Below are 19,320 nucleotides of genomic sequence, written 5' to 3' on the forward strand. Positions count from 1 at the left end.
CAGAGGAGCAGAGGGGAGCCAAAAGGTGGAAAAAAAAACTGCATTCCTTGCAGCCATCTCCCCAGCGGACAGTGTGGTGGGGAATCTTTCCCACAGCACTACACACAAGCCACAATATCAGCTGTGGACGGTGGCCTTTAATACACCCACAGCTGATTGTCCCTGAGCTTGGAGGGTGGAGCTGTGTGAAAAGGGGAAAGTTAATGCATCCCATTCAACCATCTTTGAAGCAGGCTGGGAGCACCCCTGCATGGCCCAGTGATCCAGGGCTTCCCTGGCAGGCTGGCATGCACTAGTGACATGGCACAGCCCTCCCTCAGCAGAGGTCCTGGAAGAGCACAGCTGGGAAGGGGGATCTGCTTGGAAATCCCAGGGACCCTAGGCAAATACCAAGGACTTGTGGGTCAGCAGCAGAGACAATCAGTGGAAAGACTGAAATGAAGGCTTAGGCTCTTGGAACAGCCTTAAAACTCCAGGAACACCTGGGAGGTTTGATTATTAAAGCTGCCCTGCCTGCCTAACCACCCAAATGCCCCACATTCAGGGCAGACAGCACCAGCAACACACCCAGACTTAGTGCACCAATTGGACCCCACAGACTCAGACCCCTGCACACCACAAAGACAAAGTGGGGGAGAACTGACTTGAGGGGAATAGGTGACTCATGGACACCATCTGCTAGTTAGTTAAAGTGTAAGCCACCAAGCTGCAGTTCTGTCAAATTAGGGATCAAGTAAAGCAAATGCCAAGAGGCCAAAAACAACAGAAAATCTTAAAGCATATGATAAAACCAGATGATATGGAGAACCCAAACCCAAACACCCAAATCAAAAGATCAGAAAACACACAGTACTTGGCACAATTAATCAAAGAGTTACAGACAGGCAACAAAAGCATGGCTCAGGATATAAAGGACATGAAGGAGAGCATGGCACAGGATATAAAAGACATAAGGAAGACCCTAGAAGAGCATAAGGAAGAAATTGCAAGAGTAAATAAAAAATAGAAGATCTTATGGAAATTAAAGAAACTAAACTGAAGAAATTAAAGACTCTGGAAACTCATAATACAAGATTAGAGGAAGTTGAACAACAATTCAGCCTCCTTGGGGACCACAGAACAGAGAATGAAAAAACAAAAGAAAGAATGGGGAAAAAAATTGAAAACATCAAAATGGATCTCAGGGATACGATGGATAAAATAAAACATCCAAAGTTAAAACTCATTGGTGTCCCAGAAGGGGAAGAGAAGGGTAAAGGTCTAGAAAGACTATTCAAAGAAATTGTTGGGGAAAATTTCCCAAACCTTCTACAAAATATAAATACACAAAGCATAAATGCCCAGCAAACTCCAAATAGAATAAATCCAAATAAACCCACTCCAAGACATATTCTGATCAGACTGTCAAATACTGAAGAGAAGGAGCAAGTTCTGAAAGCAGCAAGAGAAAAGCTACTCACAACATACAAAGGAAACAACATAAGACTAAGTAGTGTCTACTCAGCCGCCACCATGGAGGTGAGAAGGCAGTGGCATGACATATTTAAAATTCTGAGAAAGAAAAATTTTCATCCAAGAATACTTTATCCAGCAAAACTCTCCTTCAAATTTGAGGGAGAGCTTAAATTTTTCACAGACAAACAAATGCTGAGAGATTTTGTTAATAAAAGACCTGCCCTACTTCAGATACTAAAGAGAGCCCTACTGACAGAGAAACAAAGAAAGGAGAGAGAGATATAGAAAATTTTGACAGACATATATAGAATATTACATCCCAGGTCACTGGGACACACATTCTTCGCTAGTGATCATGGATCTTTCTCCAGAATGGACCATATGCTGGGGCATAAAAACAAGCCTCAATACATTAAAAAAAAAAAAAAATGAATTTGTTCAAAGCACATTCTCTGACCACAATGGAATACAAATAGAAGCCAATAACCATCAGAGACTTGGAGAATTCACAAACACCTAGAGGATAAAAATGAGGGGAGATAAAAACATTCCTGGATAATAAAAAGCTGAGGGACTTCATCACCAGTAATCAGTCCTATAAGAAATGCTAAAGGGAGTTGAGCAGGCCAAAAGGAAGGGACACTAAACAATTGACTGAAACTACTTGAAGAAATAAAGATTTCCAGTAAAGATCACATGGTAAATACCAATACTACTGTATTTTTGATTTGTAACTCCACTATTTACTTCCCACAGGATCTAAAATACATAAACTGTAATGATAAATGAATGGTTTTGGACTCAATGTAAAATATGTAATTTTTTACAAGAACTACATAAAGGTGGGGGAATAATGGAGTATAGGAACATAGTTTATGTGCCCTATTGAAGTTAAGTTGGTATCAAAGAAAAACAAGATTGCTATAGATTTAAGATGTTAAATTTAAGCCCCATGATAAACACAAAGAAAGTATCAGAGAATATGACCATAGAGATGAAAAGTAGAGTAGGGGTTCCAAGAAGAGGGGGAAGGGGCAATGGGGAGTTAAGAAATGAGAGTAGGGTTTCTGTTTGGGGTGAAGGGAAACTTCTAGAAATGGCTGGTGGGAAGGTGACAGCATTGCAACATTCTAAATGTGATTAATCCCACTAATGGAATGCTAGAGAGGGGGTGGAATGGGAAGATCTATGTGTTTCGACAATTGAAAAAAAAAACAGTCTAAATAGATGGCAATTAAATGCCAAGGATGATCCTGGATGGGATCTGAGGATGGAGGAGAGGAGGCTCAAAGAGACACAGATGGGACACACACACACACACAAAAGGAAATATAGAATGTAAGCTTTGTATCAATGTTGAATTTCTTGAATTTCTTAGCTGCGCTTAATGGGATTGCATAAAAGAATGATCTTGTCCATGGGAAAGGTATATGTGAATTATATTGTTTGTTCAAAGATATGTGCAGCTTGCCCACATATGTTCAGAGGGCAGAGCAATAGATAATGGATGATAGATAGGGAGGGAGGGAGGGAGAGAGGGAGGGAAAGAAAGAAATGGTGGTGTGACAGGACGTTAAAGGTGGTGGATCAGGGTATCAGCGGAGGGGGGTCGGGGTATGATGGAGTTGTAGGTATGGGGTTTGTACTGTTTTTGCAACTCTTCCTGTAAGATTGAATTTATTTCAAAACAAAATCTATTAAAGAAAAAAAAAAACCCTTAATAGGTTTTCACTTTCTTTACCAAGTAATAACCAAACATACTCTATGCAAGTTAAAATAAAGTTCCTAGGAAGAAATATTTTGCAGTAACAAAGGAACAGTGTAATGTAAACATATTAAGGCTTTTTTTCTTTTTTTCCTTTTTCTTGATATGTCAAATAATCAAGCATGGAAAATATCAATACCTGAGTAATATAAGAATGGCCAAATCAAATATGTTATATTCTAAAGTTGGTGTCTTTATTCACGAGTTTGATTTTATTTTATTTTTTGTTTGTTTTTCTTTTAATTTAGAAGTTTTTAAATCCTTGGATGTGAGATAAATGAATGTGTATATATTTCCAAATATATATATATATATGTTATATATATTTGCAAGAAAGTTATACCTATCATGGAGTGGGGGACTTTTAAATAAAGGCCTCTCCTATGCTCTTGAACCAGAAAAGAAAAATATTTAACATATTTCTAAAATTTTTATAAGTATCATCGGTCAAGGAGTCATTTATAATATCATTATCTGCAGTTAGAAATGTCAGCATTTATGAAGTCTTATTAGACAGCTCTCTCAGTCTTTTGTGTAAAATGAAATAAATTCTACTCACTTTCAACAACTGAGTGGGAATTACAGTAAATTTTAGAAAGTAGTTTAAACGATAAATTAAGCCCTGTTAAAATCCATGAGAAAACTTTATTTCTAATTTGAATTAAATTAATCAACAATTACAGGTCATTGAATTCAATGAAGCGTACTGATTTACTATTCTATATTTTTATTTTCTCATTTTATAAAGTCAGGTTTAATATTTTTAAATAAAAGGTATATTTCAAGCTATTTAGGATCCCAGGTCATAGTAATCAGGACTTACAATAGTATTACACAACTATAACATTGTGTGTTTCTTCAGGTACTTTGATGTAAAAGTTAAAATAATTTGCTCACATCAAGCAAAAAATGTCACTATTTCCCAGTACCTCCACCTTTACTTTAGGCAGACATACTCATGTTCATGTTATTTAAGTCTTTAATTACAAAATTACATACACACATTTGAAAACTCCACCCATTTTCTTTAAACATGCAACTTGTGTATTTGTTTTTAATTGGGACAAGACTGCTCTCCCAAAATTTCGGATATTTTCAATAAAGCGCTTCTGCATGCAGGCAATGATGAGCTTTAAAAGTACTGAGAAATGAGGTTTCACAGATAACTTAATTTGCTGTGGGAACCTCAGCTTCCTCCATCTTGTAACCTCTGCATTTTGCTGCCAGTGACCTTCAGCTCCCTCCACCTGCTGGAAGCCATGTTTGATTCTCTGACCAGGGAAATGCCTGCTTCACAGCAGAATGGTATCATAGGACAGTGTGATGGAATTTTTCTTTCTCTGTCATCATTAAGGGGGTTCCCCCTATGGTGAAGGGAAAGAAAAGTACAATTTAATGTTCTCTGGAGAGTGGCAGGGGAAAAAAGGCTCAAAGCCTTACATGCTGCTTTCAGAGTGGGTCATTTCAATCCTTGTGGTGCATAGGCTGTCCCCGTGGAATTTGCTGTACACTGGTCTGAAAAGAAAGGGATTAAGACGCTTTGAAGGATGGAAATGTAACAAAAGGACCACTTTTATGATGTAGCAGCATAAAATAAGGGGCTTTATTGTGCAACTAATTGCTAAAGATCGTTGAATTGGGTATCCTGGACTGGTAGACCCTGTTCCCTGAGAGTTTGGAGGCTTGGACGGATGATACATCTACACTAGAATCAGAGTTCTGCTCTCATTTAGGGGCAAATAAGAGATTATCCATTTATTCTGACATCTATTTTTTTTCTCCACACCTACTGAAAAGTGGCCTGTAGGGAGATTATACTCTGGTGAAAGTTGCTGCTAATTAAAACAAGTAATTAGTGTTCCTCCAGGCTTTGCGGTTTCACTCACTTTTGCCCGCCAGACAGTATTAGTTTAAAAGCAATCCAATTTCTAGCAATAACAGACTGTAAAAAAAGTCATTTAACAAGAATATAAGTATAAGGTTACAGTTCAGGCGTTGATGTATCTCTTCTGGGCTATTCAGAAATACTGTAGCAAAGTTGAAGGGAAAGAAAGTTAAATAGCTTTTTTCTTTCTAAACTTAACATTAACAAAGAAAAAAATAATAGCTGTATGCCTCAATCCGTTTAACAACAACAACAAAAAAAAGACATGCCAAAACTGGGAGTATGAGATTTCCTAAATTGCATTAGGAAACCAAAATTGGATTTAATGCCGTTTTCTCATAGAACCCTCATTTAGCATTTTGTAAACAGATCATTTCATTAAGTCCTTTTGTTTCTTCTCCCGCCTTTGCTGAAACAGGGACTTTTTATTGACTGATTCCCATTGAAATAAATTGGAGCAGTAGAGTTTAACACAACACGTTATTACCTCCTTTTTTTCACAATCCCAAAATGACTAGTGTGGCTATGGTTTGCATATCTGGAGAGATCTTGAGAGAGATTAAAATAATTTCTTGCAAAGAGATATATCAGAAATTAATATTTAAAAACATAGCTACATTGAAACATGCCCTTTTAAGATTCCTCCCTAATTGCTCAGTTTTTTGTAACCTGACATCCTTCTCTAACTGCTGCCTTTGCTGCTTAAAGTCATCTATTTCTTAAGTTGATGTCATCAAAGACGTGTGCTATTGTGCAAGCAATTCAACATAGCTCATCATTAAAATCAGCCTTAAGTATACTTTCCCCTTAACAAATGAAATCAAACTATTTTAATTAATGCACAATTTTCAGATTGTGGTTCTCCACTGCTACATATTTTTCTTAAAAAAAAAAGAGATGTCGACTATTCCTTTACAAGACACAAAACTTTTCTTTGCTATGCATTTTGTAAAGTGTTATTCACATAAATAACATTGCATATGTGAAAAGTTATTTTTTATGAATTATGAATATCATAAAAATGTCAACTATTACCTCACATTTGACTAGTGGATTCTGAATTTAGTTGTTTTCTTTAATGAATTACAATTAATGAATGAAATATTAAGTGACCTGAATTTGATAATTTCAAAAGCTGACAAAACAGGGTGGTAGACCTATCACATTTTAAACATCAGTGTGAAGTATGGAGATGTCTTTCATAAAGTCTGGTGGCTTGTTTAACAAAATAGATTTTCTTCATGTAGATTATGGACTCTAACCTATACTTTAGAATTTCAATATACACTTTTCCTTTTCAAAATATATGTTCTATGACCATTTAAAGAATAAGAGTTTTGGCTGCCTAGCTTAAAAGAGGAGATATTACATGTAAGATAGGATCAGAAGGTAGAGTTTATTTGGATTTCTGTTTCTGCTTTAAAAATATTCATGAGAAAAAAACAGCATATTTTGCTCTAAACTTTTTTTCTTAAGAAAGAATATGTGAAATAATGAAGATTGCTTTCCCTTATTAAGTGTCTTTATTGTACCAATCATCTCTCTAACAGAAACTCTCATCTTCAGAAATTCTAAAATCATTTATAATTCCTTGCAGAAAGTTAACTGTGGTATGTTGAGAATGTTTCCTCCATATCATGTCTTTTTCCTGATAATTAGAAATATGCTCAGCTGTCATTTTGAGAATTTTTTTTAATGCTAGAAAGCCTTCATTCAAAATCAGCCCTTAATAGTATTTGATTTTCTTAAATTGAATTTAGGCTTTGTCTATCGAGTCTCCTTCTGAGCTAAGAATTTGCTTTTTATTTCAGGGCTGATAAGCTGGAGAATGTGACTCTGGCAGTCCAGACTGGGTCACCAGAGGGCAGACTGCAGAGACCTGCAAAGACCATCTAAACTCTTTATGGATTGGGGTAGAGCCATAAGGGACACTATAATAGCTCTCATTTTATTATTAAGTGGTATTTGCACAACAATTCCATTATAATACAAAAGATAATCTTTAGAAGTAATTTTAAAACAGTAAATGTATAAATGCTGAGTCTCAAGGAAAAGAAAATTTTCTAAAGCCAAATATCTCTCATAAGGGATTTCAATGGTCATTTGACTCTACTTTAAAGATAATTTGACCTTATGGTTCACCCATTTCTTAAACGCATGTCCCAAATATAATTATTTTCATTTGGAGTTGAAGTTTAAAAAAAAAATGAAATAACCCTTTGTGATTTGTCCTACTGCCTTGCAGTGCTCTTGTCTAACCAGAGGAAACTCTAAATACAAAATTCTTGGTATTAAAATTGATGTCTCCAAGAGTTCAATATCAACTTTATAAAAGATTATATACAGAAAATAATGATGACTCCAAGCCCTCTTCACATTTTTATATGTTCCTTCAATCTAGTTATTTGATCTAAATCCACCCAAATAAACCATACAGTACTTGAATATGTTCTTTATATGATGTAATATACAACAATAAGTATTTATTAACTTTAATATAATGTCTTTGACTTTTTTACCAATATTTTACAAATGATATATTAGTAAATAACAAACCTCCATTGTGACAGTCATCTGGGAATTTCTATGAATGATAAAATATATTAAAAGTTGTGGAATATATTGGATCATGGCATTTGAAGAAGACCGATCATGTGTCATCCCATGTGAAAGACCAACCATGTGTCATCCCATATGAGGAAGCACTTCTACAAAGTATAGGATTTATCACTGGGAAGGAAGAGAGAAATTAGCCCTTACAAGAAGTCCCAGTATGCCAGGCTTATATTATCTCACTTATCAAAAATTTGGAGATGAAAACTTAGGCGCTTAGAAAAATTAAGTAATGTGTACACAAAAGTGAGGTGAAGGGGATTTATTTGAAAAATCAGTGTATTTATTCAGCAAATAATTGTGAAATGTATGCCAGTCCCTGTGTTAGACAGTCTGAAGTCAGCTGTGGTGAAGACACGTGAGTGCCCTAAATCTGGGAATGTACATTCTAGTGAGGGAAATGAGGTCTTAAACAAGTAGGCATATGTGTAAATAAATACACAATGTAATGTTAGGTAGTGATAAGTGTTTAAAAGGAAATAAAGATAATCTTCAATAATTAATGAACAAATTTGTCCTCAAGGGTTCTCTAGGGAAACAGAATCACTGAGAGATATCTCGAAATATAAGATTTATAAAACTGTCTCATGCAACTGTGGGTATGCATGAGTCCAAATTCCATAGGGCAGGCAGCAAACGGGCAACTCCAATGAAGATGTTCAATGAACTCCTCAGGAAATGAACTGGCAACTTCCATGAACTCCTCAGGAAACACTCCGCTGGTCAGCCAAAGAAGAAGTGAAGATCCTCTATCTGTCTTGCTTAAAAGTCTTCAGCTGATTGGATTAAATCCAGCTGATTGCATTCTGTCATTGTGGGAGACACACCAATTGACTGATGATTTAATAAACCAGCCTGTTGGTTTATTAACCAGCCACAAACATCCTCACAGCAACAGTTAGGCCAGTGCTTGCTTGAGCAGACAGCTGGGTACCATCACCTGGACAAGTTGACACATGAACCTAACCATCACAATCCACCCCTTGTCAACTTGGCAGTTATACACATCACCTAAAACCACCCTTTATGTCGAAATAAAGAACAATAACAGACATATATTTCACCTACAATACTCTGCTGTGCAGTGTACAACCGGAAATGCACTAAATCTCTCCAGAAAGGGTGAAAGTCCTTGGGTAATATTAACTCTTAAAATTGATTTCCTTTAGCTTAAATACAGCAAAATGAACAATACAGCTTATGTTGTATGATAAGGGGGAAAAGACAGAGAAGAAAGTAAAGACATTTGCTTTATAGACAAATAAAAACATGCTCATAACAAAACAAGGAGGAAATATTTGTGCCATTATAGTCCTTGTTTCTGTAACTGGTCACGTGGCTGTAGTTCATATTTATCATGACCTTCTTCCACTACACATTCCATGTTCTCTTTACCCTCAGCAAGCTCTTCAGCTGGCTGTGGTTCTTTGCCTGGTGGGGTGGCCCGAACGTTCATTCCTGAAGATTCTTGGCCATTGGTAGTCCTGCCTAGATTGGGTTGTTGCAGTTTTTCATTGACTTTAATCACGGGGCGTGGTAGTACTAAGAGACACCCTAGGGGATCTCCTGTATTCCAGGAAAACCCTTCTTTACTTCCATTGTGTAGTTGCATTGCTATTTCCCCTTGATAGTCAGGATCACTCACCCCAGCCAGTACAATAATTCCCTCCCTTGCCGGTTGATTCATAGGCATAAGAAGCCCAAAGTGGCCAGGCAGCAGTCTTAACATCCAGTTCAATGGGATTATTGTTGTTTCCTGGTGGAAGCACTCCTCCTTTTGGAACAAAGATTTGTAGACCAGCAGAGCTTAAGCTTGCAGGGACAGGAAGCAAAAATTTACCTAGTGGATCACTAGGAGTGATAGTGAGCGGTGCCACTCCTGTTTCCACCCCTTGATTCCTGGACCCATGAATCCTGGCTATGGGAGAAACAGCACCATAGAGGGAACACTGATTCAGAGCATACATGGCCTCCTGGATAACACTGCCCCAGCCCTGCAAGGTATTGCCACCTAGTTGGTGCCATAGTTGAGTCTTCAACAGGCCATTCCACCATTCTATCAACCCAGCTGCCTCTGGGTAATGGGGAACATGGTAAGACCAGAGAATTCCATGAGCATGTGTCCATTCCCTCACATCATTTGCTGTGAAGTGATCAGAAGCAATAAAATGATGGTGGATAAGGCATTCTATAAGACAATGGATGGTAGTTTTGGCAGAAGCATTTCATGCAGGGAAGGCAAACCCATATCCGGAGTATGTGTCTATTCCAGTAAGAACAAATGACTGCCCCTTCCATAATGGAAGAGGTCCAATGTAATCAACCTGCCACCAGGTAGCAGGTTAATCACCTCGGGGAATGGTGCCATATCGGGGACTGAGTGTGGGTCTCTGTTGCTGGCAGATTGGGCACTCAGGAGTGGCTGTGGCCAGGTCAGCCTTGGTGAGTGGAAGTCCATGTTGCTGAGCCTATGCATAACCTCCATCCCTACCACCATGGCCACTTTGTTCTTGAGTCCATTGGGCAATGACAGGAGTTGCTGGGGAAAGAGGCTGATTGATAACTACCAAATGGGACATTTTATCCACTTGGTTATTAAAATCTTCTTCTGCTAAAGTCACCTGCTGGTGAGCATTCACATGGGACACAAATATCTTCATGTTTTTTGCCCACTCAGAAAGGTCTATCCACATACCCCTTCTCCAGACTTCTTTGTCACCAATCTTCCAATCATGCTTCTTCCAAGTCCCTGACCATCCAGCCAAACCATTACAAAAGCTCACAAATTAGCACACAAATACACCTCTGGCCAGTTCTCCTTCCAAGCAAAGTGAACAACCAGGTGCACTGCTAGAAGTTCTGCCCACTGGGAGGATTTCCCCTCACCACTGTCCTTCAGGGATATCCCAGAAAGGGGCTGCAGTGCTCCAGCTGTCCACTTTCAGGTGGTGCCTGCATATCATTCAGAACCATCTGTAAACCAGGCCCAAGTTTTCTCTTCCTCAGTCAACTGATTCTAAGGAACTCCCCAAGATGCCATAGCTGTGCACTGGGAAAGAGAAGGTAAGGTGGAGGGAGTGGGGGCCATGGGCATTTGGGCCATTTCCTCATATAACTTACTTGTGCCTTCAGGACCCACTTGAGTTCTATCTCGTATATACCATTTCCATTTTATGATGGAGTGCTGCTGTGCATGCCCAACTTTACGGCTTGGTAGGTCAGATAACACCCAGCTCATGATCGGTAACTCAGGTCTCATGGTAACTTGGTGGCCCATGGTTAAGCATTCTGTCTCTACTAAGGACCAGTAGCAGGCCAAAAGCTGCTTCTCAAATGGAGAGTAGTTATCTTCAGAGGATGGTAAAGGCCTGCATTGTGATTCTCCTACAGGAGCCTGCTAAAGGCTCCACAGAGCTTCTCTATTTCCAGCACCATTGGGTCAGATGGATCATATGGTCAAAGTGGCAGAGCAGCTTGCTCAGCAGCCTGAACCTATCACAGAGCCTTATCTTGTTCCAGTCCCCACTCAAAACTAGAAGATTTTCTGGTCACTCAGTAAATGGGCCAGAGTAGCACACCCAGATAAGGAATATGTTGCCTCCAAAATCCAAAGAGGTAAACTAAGCATTGTGCCTCTTTTTTGGTTGTAGGAGGGGCCAGATGCAACAGCTTATCCTTCACCTTAGAAGGGATATCTTGACAGACCCTACACCACTGGACACCTAGAAATTTTACTGAGGTGGAAGTCCCCTGTATTTTTGTTGGATTTATCTCCCATCCTCAGACATGCAGATACCTTACCTACAAATCTAGAGTAGTTGCTACTTCTTGCTCAGTAGGTCCAATCAACATGACATCATCAATATAATGGACCAGTGTGATGTCTTGTGGGAGAGAGAAACAATCAAGATCCCTGCAGACAATATTATGACATAGGGTGAAGAGTTGATATTACCCTGAGACAGCACTGTGAATGTAAACTGCTGGTCTTGCCAGCTGAATGCAAACTGTTTCTGGTGGCCTTTACTAACAGCTATTGAGAAAAAAGCATTTGCTATATCATAGCTGCATACCAGCTACCAGGGGATATGTTGATTTGCTCAAGCAATGATATCACATTTGGAACAGCAGCTACAATTGGAATCACCACCTGTTTAAGCTTACAATAATCCACCGTCATCCTCCTAGACCCATCTGTTTTCTGTGCAGGCCAGATAGGAGAATTGAATGGGGATGTGGTGGGAATTACCACCCTGCATCCTTCAAATCCTTAAGAGTGGCATTAATCTCTGCAATCCCTCCAGGAAACTGGTATTGCTTCTGGTTTACTATTTTGCTAGGGAAGGGAAGTTCTAGTGGCTTCCACTTGGCCTTTCCCACCATAATAGCCCTCACTCCAGGAGTCAGGGAACCAATGTGAGGATTCTGCCAGTTGCTGAGTATGTCTATTCTAATTATGCATTCTGGCACTGGGGAAATAACCACAGAATGGGTCAGGGGACCCACTAGACTCACTGTGAGATGGACCTGAGCTAAAACTCCATCAATCACCTGACCTCCATAAGCCCCAACTCTGACTGGTGGACCAGAGTGATGTTTTGAGTCTCCTGGAATTAATGTCACTTCTGAACCAGTGTCTAATAATCCATGAAATATCTGATTGTTTTCTTTTTCCCAATGTGCAGTTGCCCTGGTAAAAGGCCATAGGTCCCCCTGGGGAAGGCTAGGAGGAATATTAACAGTATAAATTTTGGCAGTGTAACAGGGTCCTTCCCCAAGTGTGCCCAGCCTTCCCCTCATTCAAGGGGCTCTGGGTCTGTAAACTGTTTCAAGTCTGGGAATTGATTAAGAAGCTGTGAATCTCTGTTTTTGTAATTCAAGGGAGACTTTTGTTGACTTGACCTAGAATCCTTCTACTTATATAGTTCAAATAAGAATTTAGTCATTTGCCCATCTATTTTACTACTTGGTACTCCATAATCTACTGGCCAATGCCATAAGTCTCTGTGAGTCAGATTATTTTGATTCCTGCTTTGAGCCTGTTTTCCATTGTGGTAGCCCTGCCCACCTTGTCTGTGGTGATTAACTGCAGCCACTTGGCTTCTGCTGACTCGGAACCCAATTATCCCCATTGTGTTTAAGGATTCCAGCTCATTGACAGCAGTTCCTACAGTAATATCTGACCTACAGAGAAGGGCGACTTCAGAGATGACGGCGCTAGTCTCACAAATTTATTCCTCACACTCCTGGTAAAATGTGTGTCCTGTGGACATTCCAGGGGTAGATAAGCAGGTCTCCCATGATAAATTCACTGTAACATTCCAACCTCTGTAAGCCTTTGAATTATACCAGGGCAGTTCTGGCATTTCAACCTCTGGTAATGCTGGCCACACTTTGATCCATGTTTCAGCCAACCACCCAAACTGTTAATGCCCTTTCTAACCCCCTGAGCTACAACATTGAATGCAGAATCTCTGCTTAGTGGGCCCATGTCAGTAAATTCAGCCTGATCCAACCTAATGTTCCTTCCACTATTATCCCACACCCTTAATATCCATTCCTTTACATATTCCCCTGGTTTCTGTCTGCATAAGTTGGAAAACTCATACAGTTCTTTTGGAGTATAGCATACTTCCTCATGGGTCACACTTGTACTTCACCCTTCAGGGCCTGTTGGGACATTAGGTCTTGAAGCAAAGACTGGTGGTGGGGGTAGATCATGAAAAGAATTAGAATTATCCCTCAAGCCATTTACCTCAGGACATTCTGTTGCATTTTCATCTCTTAAAATAGGATTAATCTCTCCAGACAGAGGAGTGAGGGCTGCTTCCTCAGGGGAGGTGATTACAGGATTAGCAGACACTGGAGGGTTAATCTCTTTAGGTGGAGGTTGGATGGCAGGCTCTTTAGGGCAGACTGGAGGTGGGGAAGCTGTTTCCTCAGGACAGCCCTATACAGGTAAATCTAACAATGACTCAGCAGAATCCGGGGTTTCAATGTCCTCACTGCCATTATTATCAATCCATATGTCCCCATCCCAAGTTTCAGTATCCCATTCTTTTCCAATTAATGCCTTTATTTTAAGAGCAGACACCCTGAGAGATTTTAGTTTACATTGTAAATCTGCTACTTGCACAATGAGAGTCTGCATCTGTTTTTCAGAAATCTCAAGTCTGCTGGCCACAGGAAATAAGATTTTCTTTCAGAGCACACACAGAAACCTTTACATCTGTCATACAGCACTTAAGTTTTAAATTTGAAGCCTTTGGCTTGTCCCTTTCCCTTATAACTTTTTCCAACGTATCTAAGAGCAGACAGCCAACATCATTATACCTTCTTAATTCTGCAAAACTTTGTGAAGGTGTCAAAAACACTGTCACCCAGAGCCTTGCTTCATACAAGAGTATGATTAGGAGAATCATATGGTGCTATTTTGCCTATCTCCATTGCCAACTCACGCCATGGACTATCAGTTCCATCTTGATTATTGGAAATGGAGTCATTAGTGCTTTTGAATCTAATCAGAGTAGAAAACAAAGTGTAAAAGCCCATTTTAAGACTCTGTTTCTCCAGAACCACTCCTGGTACCAAGTTGTATTAGTTAGGGTTCTCTAGGGAAACAGAGTCAATGAAAGATATCTACAAATATAGGATTTATAAAAGTATCTCATGCAACTGTGGGTATGCACGAGTCCAAATTCCATAAGGCAGGAATGAAGATGTTCAATGAATTCCTCAGGAAATGAACTGGCAACTTTGACAAACTCCTCAGGAAACACTCTACTGGTCAGCCAAAGAAGAAGTGAAGGTCCTCTATCTGTCTTACTTAAAAGTCTTCAACTGATTGGACTAAATCCAGCTGATTGCATTCTCTCATTGTGGAAGACACGCCCTTCATTGACATCATCAGTCACAGCTGAAGCCAATTGATGATTTAATAAACCAGCCTGTTGGTTTATTAACCAGCCACAAACATCCTCATAGCAACAGTTAGGCCAGTGCTTGCTTGACCAGACAGCTGGGTACCATTACCTGGCCAAGTTGACACAAGAACCTAGCCATCACAGGAATGCAGATTTTTTCCATATTATTTTGATGTTTCAAATCAAATTGCAGACCTTTGCATTTATTTCTGTTATATTTGATCCTGTAAATTTTGGTCAGGTTTCCCCAAACTTAAACTTCTTTTCTATTCCTGATATTGTCATTCTCTGAAAAGCCATGGCTACTCAGACTGTAACATTCACGCCAATCAGAGTCAAGACAAACTGAACTCGAATTTCCCAAGTTCACTTCATTCTTGGAAAATTTCATCTCCTACTACAACCCTCTTCCTATGGATTAACTTTTCAGGCCCAGTTTTTCCACTGACCATTGCTTCATTCCAGTCTTGACTTGCTCCTTCATCTCTTCTGCTGCTTGTCTGATCCTGTACCATTATGATGGAGCCATTTGGTTATTTGCATTTCTTCTTCTTTCAATAAATAACTAAACTTCATTGAGCACCATGTGCCAAGAACTCTTCTAAATACCTTTCTTTGCAATTACATCTTATGTAATCCCCTTGGTTGTAGAGAACTCATTTTCCCAAGATTGTACCTATAGTATGTGACAAAGCTAAGATTTAAAAAAAGACAGCTATGTGATTTTACTATTAATTTCATTTTATAGAATCTTTCATAGCACTGGAGTCATCTTCCATTTAAAAATGGATGGCCATGGAATCATACCTCTTTTCCCTTAGACTTTTTACATCTGTTTTCCTGAAGTCTAGGGCATAAGTCAATGTCTCTTTCCATAGTTGTTATAAGTTCTAAATTAATAAGATCACACTCTTCTACATTTTCAAACCACTTCTCCAAGCCATCTTTCAAAAGAAGGAAAAATGACTTAGCACATGCTTTGTACTCAATACTTTTGGCTTTCTTTATTTTTATTTCAAATTAAGATTGGACTGGCAATTTTTTTCATTATTCTTTAAGTGCCTGGGAGATAATTTTTTCCAAAGTTGAAGCAAGTTTTATCAAATGCTCTGTTTTTAGCTTCATGACTTAAACATGTAGACCTAGAGTCTGACATTCAGCTAGCAAGGCAGGAATCAAGTATTTATCATCAGACCACTGTATTAGGCTCTGCTCTAATCACTGAAGATTCAGAGTTGTGTAACACACGGTTCCTATAATAGAGAAACTCACCTTCATATGCTGAAATGGTAAGTATGAGAGAGTAAGCAAAATTTATGTTATAATCTGAATTGTGACAGCAGTATCCACATCTCTCTCTGGCATGGTGGTCTGTACTTAACAGTACTTCTCAACTTTGTTCATTTGTAAAATTAAGAAATTTATCTAAATGTCCTTCTAAGATCTGTTTTATATGCTCCTAGAGAGCCTTGACTAGTTCTCTGTCTTTATTTTCTTACTTAAATATGCCATCCATCATATTTCCATTCTAAGTTTATAGTATTTACTGGAAGTATAACGCTAAATTTGCAATGACTATCACTTTTCATCCCTCCTAGTAGGTCAGGTTTGTACATAATATTAAGTCCTGTCCAATTTACCTGATACGTGGCCAATGGTACAGGTTCTCTAACAGATCATCCATCTGCCATGTTATGTTATTTTTTTCTAATGATTTCTAGGCACCTTTCATAACCCCTTTCTGATTCCTTCCTTATTCCTATTGTTTCTCAAAGCATTTTATCTTATAATATTATCTGGACATTTTCTCTCCTCTATCAAATTTTATTAAAGTAGTCCTTTCTGCTCCATAGTTCTGTTAGCCTGTATGTACCTGAGGGATAACCAATAGCAGAATACTCAAACAGTTGCAATGTGAGGAGTATCCTAAACAAATTTGTACACACAATGGAATTTCAACCACTATACCCTCGGATTGAACCTCTAGAAAGCATTATGAAAGAGCAGTTTGCCATACTGTCATCTGTGTGGAATAGTCTTTTCATGAGCAAAGGCAGAGAGTCCTGGTGACAAGCCACCATCCCCTAACTCCCCTTTTTAATTTGTCTTTTCCTCCATTGCTTTTGTGCCACATTTATATGTCTGTTTACTGTCTGTCTCTTAGTCTAGTATGTGAACTCCATTAGGAAAAGAAATTTCAGTTACTACTAGGCCATTAAAGCATTACTTATATATTCACTGAATGAATGACATGAACTAAATAATATACACCAAAAATATACTGAACTTAAAATTTCAGAGTTACTATTTGGACATACACTTTTTAAAAGATATATAATTCAGACATTCTTGAGTAAAGCAGCTTTACAATTCCTGTAGAAATTCTGTAGGTAATTGTGGTAGGTTAAATTATGTACCTGAACAAATACATGTTCTTAATCTTAATCTGCATGTTTGAGGAGCTTTTGAATGTCCTTTTGATTCAATTGTGGCCAATTGAATGAGGGTGGGCCTTAATCTGGATTACTGGAGGCTTTATAGAAGACTTGGAAGTCACAGAAGCAAGAAAGGAGTTTATATACCATGTGACCAGGGACAGAAATAAAAGCCAGTGATACCCTAGGATTGCCAAGAGCCAGAAACAGAATATCAGAGCACTGTAGTTTGAGGGCAGAAAGCAAGCCTTGCTGATACCTTGATTCTGGACTTTTAGCTTCTGAAACCATGAGCCAGTAAATTCTCATTGTTTAAGCCAACCCATCCTGTGGTTTCCATCATAGCAGCCTGGCAAACTATGACAGTAATTTACAGGCTAATTAAAATGGTTTAAAATGGGAGTCAAGAGGCCTAATTTCCACACAGGGTTCCATTCCCAATATTTGGTTTCACCTTGAAAAATGTTTTGCTATCGTGGAGACTTCATGACTATAGCTGCAACCAAATGATTAAACTGTAGAATGAAAATTGAGAAACCCCTTCCTTATTTTTTACATTCTGATCTTTGCGTCAATTATTTAATTTCTAGAACAAAATTCAAATTTGTGCCTATTATGTACAAGGCTCATAGTTACATTCTGCATCCAAAAGACTGAAGATGCAGAAAAGAATAAGGTAGAATCACTGCACTTGAGTATTTAGTTCATGTGTGTATTTCAGAAGCACAATGAGAACAATGAACCACTGCTTCCACAGGTAAAGTTCCTTTTCTTTACTGCCCTGCTAACTTCAAACTCTAGAAGGTGTCATCTGTACTCCTTATGGCCATTTTCTCTTGACTAAATCCAGACTCTTTCATATTTAAACTGCTTTCAACACCACCACCAAAATCTTCCTCAAAAGAAATTCAAGGTACCTTCTTTATCTTTGTCTATTTTTAATTTTCTCGTACTGCCACACACAGTTGATCAGGACCTACTTATGAACATTTTTTTCTAGCCTTATCTATACAACTCTCCTTATTTTCTGAATCCTTTTAAGCTCCATAAGGGCAAGGGTTTTTATCTATTTTGTTAAATGGTGTATCCTAAGCTCTGAGAATAGTGTTAGTCACACTCAGGCATTCAGTAAATGTTTGTTGAATAAATAGTTTATTCTTAGTGGTCTCTGATTCAAACACTCTTCTGCTTTCTGTTCTTTCTATTAGACGTTAATTTCCTTTTTCAATGATATCATGTGGAGGAGATCAAATACTTACTGGTTGATTTAAAATTAATATAGAAATACATGTTCATTGGAAAATGGTAGGAGATTTGCAAAACATATAAAAACACCCATAATCTCACTCCCTCAAGACATAACTAGTTTAAACTTTAGTATATAAACTTCCAGCTATTATTTTTTCTATGTGTATACACTAGATTAATATCGATTAAATCACAGGTATATAGCTGGGAACATGATAGAATGAATTTGGTGAAAACAGAAAAGTTCAACTGAGATAAAAGAGAGATACCTTTTACATGCTAAATGAAATAAGAAAAGAAAAATCCTTGGCTTGCTAATTAAGATTTTAAAATATTAAAATCCGGTTACTTTATCTAATTTTCCTAGTGGGAAACATGACTTTATTAAACACTTTAGAGATCAGAAAGCTGATTTGAGAGGCTATCTTAGGATAGTGAAACAAGACCTTCATTTATCCTGCCCACTTAGGATAAAAGGACTAACAGAAAATAATGCTGCTGCTTCATTTTTTTTAACTTTCATTATTGCCAAAAGCTATCGAAAATCTTACTCCACCCCATAGTCATTTGAATGGTTGTAGATTAACTAAACAATGAATACCTGATTTCTTCTGAGAGATAAGTAAGCCCACTTGACCAAACTTTTCACCGTAATTCACAAAAACCTTGTTGATGCATTTGCTAAGGCCTAAGGCTGTGGATTTAGTATATAGGCCTCGTAAGTAGCTAACTTGATATCTTTTTTCAACATATTTGTTAAGAATATGAATATGGTCCTCATTCAACCATCATTTTCATCCTTAATTCCCAGTCTCAATAAAATATTTCTACTTGTTCTTTTAGTGAAGGTAAAATCCAAGATGAGTTTTAAGAGCATAACAAGTACTGTTCTGCCCCTATTAAATGTCTAACTCCCCTCCTGTTCTGCTTTGCTAATGCTGCCAGAATGCAAAACACCAGAAATGGACTGGCTTTTATAAAGGGGGTTTATTTGGT

This window comes from Choloepus didactylus, chromosome 13, assembly GCF_015220235.1.
Source record: "Choloepus didactylus isolate mChoDid1 chromosome 13, mChoDid1.pri, whole genome shotgun sequence".
Lineage (NCBI taxonomy): Eukaryota > Metazoa > Chordata > Mammalia > Pilosa > Megalonychidae > Choloepus > Choloepus didactylus.